The sequence below is a fragment of the Chiloscyllium punctatum genome, chromosome 52 (genome assembly GCF_047496795.1).
Source record: "Chiloscyllium punctatum isolate Juve2018m chromosome 52, sChiPun1.3, whole genome shotgun sequence".
In the NCBI taxonomy this organism is placed as follows: Eukaryota; Metazoa; Chordata; class Chondrichthyes; order Orectolobiformes; family Hemiscylliidae; genus Chiloscyllium; species Chiloscyllium punctatum.
The window spans coordinates 47,237,619-47,244,670 of record NC_092790.1 but is presented as its reverse complement, the minus strand read 5'-3'; the positions used below and the strand labels follow the sequence as shown (position 1 = coordinate 47,244,670).

At 43.4% G+C, this 7,052-nt stretch overlaps 1 non-coding gene across 1 annotated transcript; it reads left to right on the top strand.

The window, feature by feature from the left end:
* Positions 1-6,740: 6,740 nt before the first annotated feature.
* Positions 6,741-6,822, top strand: trnas-gcu (transfer RNA serine (anticodon GCU)). The gene has a single exon. It is a non-coding gene; the product is annotated as a tRNA-Ser (tRNA).
* The last annotated feature ends 230 nt before the right edge of the window (positions 6,823-7,052 follow it).

Here is a 7,052-nt window from a genome sequence, read left to right as displayed (position 1 = left end):
GTAACTCGTACCTGTGCCAACTCGGGAGTTGCAAAAGATTGGTGAAAGTGGAAAGTGGATTTGTTCATGTTTCAAGTGTTTCCGTGAAGCTGGAAGCAGAAGAAGATAGACAGTGAAGCGATTGAGATCTGACTAAAGGAGCAGCAAATAAGTTGGATAGCGCAGAGGAGAGCTTTGAAGTATTGAGTTCTGGTTAATGGGACGATCATGCTTTTACGAGGCCACGCTGCTACAGAAGAAACTATGTCAGTGTCTCTCAGCATTGTGATGTCACAGGCAAAAGACGCCGTTCCACTGCAGGGAATTCCTTTTTCCAATGTGAGGGCTGTCCATATGTAAAGGTATAGCTTATATATCGAATCCTTTCACATAAATAATTCCACTGCACCTCAGTGTGTTGTATTGTCTCCTTTCCACTTTACCTGTCATTGTGCTTATACTGAAGTTGATTTTCTCCTTGTGCGAGTCTTTTACAATCTGGGTGATGTGATGCAGTTGTACTGACCCATTTTCTGGCAGAATTTTCCACTTCACTTCAGCCCGCCCTAACTTCGTTATCTGATACTATTCCAGTTGTTTAGGTGTTAAGTGCTCATCCCAGATCCAGCCTGCCCTCACCTAAAATAAATGGAAAAATCAGTTACAGTGTGATCACTGATATCGAAGGATATCCTCATTCCAAGGTCATTGATAATTCCAAGGATAAAGTTAGGGCTGCAGATGCTGGAGATCAGTGTGATGCTGGAAAAGCACAGCAGATCAGGTAGCATCCGAGGAGCAGGAGAATTCAAGTTTCAGGCTTAAGCCCTTCATCAGGAATAAGGCTTGTGAGTCGGTGCTGAGAGATAAATGGAAGTGGTGTGTGGTTGAGGGGAAATAGCTGGAAAGCAATAGATGGATGAATAGAAGGGAGAATATAAGAGGTCAGAAGTGGCAGTGATGGAATGGGTCGAGAGGGCGGTGGCGAGTTGAAGGCTTATGCTTGGGGGAAATGAGGAAACTGTTCGAATTCACATTTATCCCGCGTGGTGTAAGGGTCCCAAGCCGGAATGTGTGGCATTCCTCCTCCAGGCGTTGGGTGGGTAACGGTTTATCCGTGGCGGAGGTCCAGTACCTGCGAGCCTTTGATTGGGGAGGAGGGGGAGTTGAAGTGTTCAGCCACGGGACGCTGAAGTTGGTGGGTGCGGGTGTCCCAGAGATGTTCTCTGAAATGATCTGCAAGAAGGTATCCTGTCTCCCTGATGTAGAGAAGAACACACTGGGTGCAACGGATGCAGTAGATGACATTGGTATTTGTACAGGTGAATTTCCAACGGATGTGGAACGATCCCTTCGGGACTTGGTTGGAGATGAGAGTTGTGTGGGTGCTAGTTTCACCCTCACTTTGGTGGCAGTCAAAGGTGCCATGAGAAGGTTATGTGCTGGTGGGGGGAAGTGTCTTCCTCAAGAGGGGGTCGTGGAGGGAGTGGTCTTTCTGGAGTGCTGGCAGAGCTGGGTAGCGAAATATATCTCCGGTGGTGGCGTCTGTTTGGAGGTGGCATCAGTGGCAGAATATGATGCGTTTTATGCGGAGGTTGGTGGGGTGGAAGGTGAGCACCAGGAAGTTCTTTTCTTGTTGCGTTGACAGGCATGGGGTTCAAGGGTGGTGGTGCGTGAAGTGGAGGTGATGCACTGGAGGGCATTGTCAACTAACGTGGAAAGGAAATTTGTGACCGTGGAGGAAGGAGACCAACTGGGTCTTTCTGAGGTGCAATTGGTCATCCGGGGGAACAGATGTGGTGTAAGCGGAGGAATTGGGAATAAGGAATGTCGTTTTTACACGAGATAGAGTTGGAGGAGATGTAGTCTAGATACCTTTGGGAGTCGGTGGGCTTGCAGTATATGTCTTTAATTAGTCAGTCGCCAGAGACGGTGATGGAGAGGTCGAGGAAGGCGAAGGAAGTTGCCAAGATGATCCAGATAAATTTGAGGTTGGTGTGGAAGGTTTTGGTAAAGTTGGTGAGCTATTGAACCTCTTCGTTGGAGCACCAAGTGGCGCCAATACATTCATCAATGTAACGTAGGAATAGGTGTAGGATGGTGCCTGTGTAACTGTGAAAGATGGACAGTTACGCTTATCTGACAAACACGCAGGCATAGCTAGGTCCTATGTGGGTGCCCATGACTACCAGTGTCGATGGAGGAAGTGGGAGATTTGGAAAGTGAAGTTGTTGATTGTGAGGACCAGTTCAGTCAAGTGGGTGAGGATGTTGGTGGAAGGGTACCTGTTGGGATGGTGTGAGATTAAGAAATGGAAGGCTTGCAGACTTCTGTCATGGTAGATGGATTTGTACAGGGACTGGATGACCATGGTGAATATCGCGTGTTGAGGGCCAGGGAAATGAAATTCCTGAAGGAGGTGAAGTGCATAGGGGTGTCACGAATGTAAGTGGGCATTTCCAGAACTGGGGAGAGAGGATTGTGTCGAGGTAGAAAGAGATTATTCGGATGGTACAGGTGCAGGATAAGACAATAGGTCGACTGGGGCAGTCAGGTTTTTGAATCTTAGGAAGGAGGTAGAATTGTGGAGTGCGCAGCTCCCGGACAATGAGGTTGAAGTTTGTGGATGGGAGATGCCCAGAGGTGATAAGATTGTGGATGGTCTGGGAGATGATGGTTTGGTGAGGGGAGGAGAGTTTGTGATCGTGGTCTGAAGGAGGAGGTGCCTGCGAGTTGGTACCTGGCTTCAGCTTTGTTCCTCTGCCCGACTCACAAGTCTAATTCCTGATGAATGGCTTATACCTAAATCGTCCATTCTCCTGCTCCTCAGATGTTGCCTGACCTGCTGTCCTTTTCCAGTACAACACTCTCCACTCATTCATTATTACTGTCTCATTTCACTACCAGGTCCACGCTGTTTGTTTGATTCTACTGAGCACTGTTCTCAAGGACTGTGACAAAATCTGCCAATCTGAAACAAAAACAGAAATTGCTGTAAAATCACAGGTGTGCTGGCAGCATCTGTGCAGATGAATCACAGTTAACGTTTCACATCCATTGGGTCCGTCTCTCCACAGATGCTGCCAGACGTCCTGAAATATTCCAGCAACGTCTGTTTTTGTTTGATTTTCAACATCAGCAATTTTTTCGTTTTTGTTTTCTTGTTTTCTGCCAAATATGTTTTGGCTAAAGATTATATTAAATGTTTTAAATATGACTGTGATGGAACGGCCAGATTCACCAGCCGGCTCCTTTTATTTGGTTCACGTGACCAATGCCTTTCCACTTGGTCACCGCGCCCTACAGCTGCACTGCATTTAAATTGACAAAATTGTGGCATTCTCTCGGATTGGTAATCAGGAGCGAGATTGATTGAAATTATTGAAAACTTAAGATAAACTGATAAAATACGGGATATAAAACGGGAAAATGAAAGGCAAAGAGAGAACGGCGAATGACAATTTTTGACAAAACTGAAATACAATTGCTCAAGAATCAGAAAGTGCTTTCATTCACAAACATACCATAATATGGAATGTAATTTTTGGGACAACCAATGCAAGTAGATCTTAGCAATATCTTAGTTTTAAAGTCTTGCTGCAACTGTTTCGGTTATAATGAACGCACACATGGGATTCAGTGCTGTAATGATCTCCTAAAATGGAAAAGGATATCCTTGCCTTCCAGGATACGTGGGGAATGTTCACTGATTCATCCCAATAATGGCAGGACTGTCGTCTGGATGCGTATGAGTAAAATCTTTTAATGTTCCATGGAGCTTCGAATGAGTGGTGAAGGGAATGTCTCCATTCACAAATTAATCATTCAGTAGAATTCAGTATAGGGACCGAAGAAATGATGAACAAATTGAATAAGAACATGGACATACGCTACACAATAGGTACGACCATTACTATATGAAAACTGTTGATTTCAGATCCACGGTGGCCTTTGGTGATAGCATTTACTGTCCAGAACCAGTCTGCACTGGAATGACGGGAGACACACTATGAAGTATTTGAACTTCAGTCACCTTTAGAAATAGCTGAGACTGACTCAGGACACGGGGATATGGAGATGTTGGCCTTACAAACCTTTCAGACATTCCGTGGAAGAATAAAGGAAGTGAGAGATAATTTTCGTCTCCATGGAGACGATGTTCATGAACTGGATAGATAGTAATTAACCTTATTGGAGTTTATAAATAGAGACGTCGTATTTAAAAAGCAAAGAGTTCATAGTGTAACTGTAAAATCTTTATGTCACACTCAGTGGAAGCATTGTGTGTAATCCTTATCCTCATTCTCCACCAAAAGCATGTAAAGAAGTGAGAAAGGGCACAGACGCGGTTTCCTGGATAGCAAGATATTAGAAAGCCAAGTGACGTTGTTTACTAAGACATAAGAATATCAGAAAAGACACAACCGGTTTCATCGGGATGATAGAAAGAATGACGGAGTTTATTCACGAGATTTGGAAATGCTGGAGCAAAAACACGCAAGTTTGATGTCAACAAATGAGATTTTCACATAACACGAGGTTTGAATGAGTAAATCGGGGAAAGTCCCTCTTTCGAGTGAATCAATAACTATCGTTTGAGCTTGAAAACCATTAGGAAATGATTAAGAAAAGTTTGGATGAGAGTTTCTTCCACTCAATAGAGTTATTTAAATCGTGAACGACTTTACAGAAGTAAAACGTAGAAGCTGACTTCAGAGTGGTTTAAAAGGTACACGAACAAACGAACAAGGAGAGAATTTACCACTGAGTGAAAGTCAGTATGGTTGCGTAACAATTTCGAATTTGTTGACTAGAGACACAAAGATATTTCATGAACACGTACAACTGAATAAGACTGAGTATGACAAGTTCATGGATTGGTAAGGTGTGGCGTATTATTCAAGGTGAAACTCGGTAAATGGAGCTGATGTCCTAAAATAACTGCATACAGAAGTTATATCCTAATGACTAGGAATTGAATCGTCACTTGGAGATGCAACACCTACTTTAAAGATTTGACCACATTCACATCATGTTATGTACATTTCGTACATTCTTAACTCCACCCAAGAAATCCACCAAGGAGAATGGGTCCTTTTGTATTGTTAACCCTCTGTACTTCTCTGCAGCACGCCAGTTAAGATAAAATATGCTCACACCAAAATTCAGTTCAATACAATTTTCAAACGGTCCTATGTGATTTCTGTTTTTATTATTGCAACAACCTTTGTGAGTTTGTAACAAACTGTGTAACATGAAACCAGTTCAACATCTATTTTCCCAGAATTTAAAGCAGTGCACATGGGAAACGTTATCCATCTGGTGAAAAATCACCTTCGGCTCTCTCTCCACATATGTTTCTTCACGTTTTAGATACTTGCAGTATGTTTGTTGATCAAGGAGTCATTATCCATAAGAGGTTGATTCTCAATCCACAAACACGGGTATTTTCCCATAAACTTGGCTTTGCTCAATATCACCTTCTGTCCGTACCCCTCAACACGACGACAAATTAAAGCTGCTCCATGTGAGGCTCAAACATAAAACTTCGGCACAGCACAGCCCACTATACTGGAACAGAGATACCGTGTACTGGTCACCTTCAGCACAGGAGCAACACATTAATGCTTACCTCCACATTCCTGGGTTTACCTTAACGTTTGGGAAACCGAGTTTCTCTGATTCCATGGCTAGTAAACGGGGATAATATGATCATCTTAACCAGTGGTTCTGTCCCCGAGTGAGGAAAGTGGTGAGGTACTCATTGTAAAGATGGATAGATTGATGAAATGTACAATTCCACCTTTTGCCTTCATTAACTCATGAGCTTTTTATTTTGTTTTGCATCTGTAGAAATCTTAAAATCTTCATCTTGAACAGACTCAATGACAGATCTCCATTGTGTCTCTGGCATCAAATTTCATAGTGCAAACTCCCTCTGAATTCTTCCACCGCATTCCGCTGTTTGGGAAGTGTTCCTGTTGTGGGAAATGCACTTCCCCGTGTGTCACGTGCTGCTCCCAGTATGCGCTCTGGCACTGCACTCATTTTCCTTCTGACACTTTCTCACTGTGTTGCTGTGATCATACAGTGACTTGGTGTCGCACAGTGCAGGAACATGATACACATCAAGGTTTTTGCATTGTTGAGTTCAATTGTCAGTTTAGCCTTATTTTGGATTTTGAAATTGCCTGTTCTGTACACAAGTGCGTGTCAAAAACATCTGAGTGGAAGTTAGGTCTTCGGAATAATGACATTGAGCAATATGCACTCTCCTCCAGTCTGGAAAACAATTCCTCACAGGCAATTTAATAGACAATAGACAGCAGGTGCAGGAGTAGGCCATTCTGCCCTTCGAGCCAGCACCACCATTCATTATGATCATGGCTGAACATCCTCAATCTGCATCCTGTTCCTGCCTTATTCCCATAACCCTTGATTCCACTATCCTTAAGAGCTCTATCCAACTCTTTATTGAAAGAACACCTCCTGCTGTCTCGGGTTCTTCATTCCGTTGACTTCAAATTTCACAGAATTCAACTGACCTTGTTACATAGTCATTTCCTCATTTTTGTTCAGATCAATGTGTGCACAGTGTGACAGTGGGAGTGCACTTGCCCCACAACCCAGGGGTCAGACCATCATCTTGGAACCGTACTGTGTTATTTCTCATTTCACCAACATCAGGGAGAAATATCTGCTGCTCTGCATAATTTACGAAATTCAATTATGCATAAGGTCATAGCTTTTTGAGCATCTGTGACGAGGTGGCCGAGAGGTTAAGGCGATGGACTGCTAATCTATTGTGCTCTGCACGCGTGGGTTCGACTTCCACTCTCGTCGCTGTCATCAAAGGCTTCCAATCGTGCGGTTTTCAGCTGTCGCATTGAAACTGGAACTCCAATGGTCAGTTTATATGCTTTGTCGCGATTACAAAATCTCAAGGAATAGTTTGTGCCGTTTGACTAAACTGCATTGAAATGTAGTTTGCTTTGGGATAATGAAAAGAAATGCGATTTTCTTTTTCATTTCAAGCTGCTGTGAACGTTTTTTCGTATGAAAGACATCCAGGA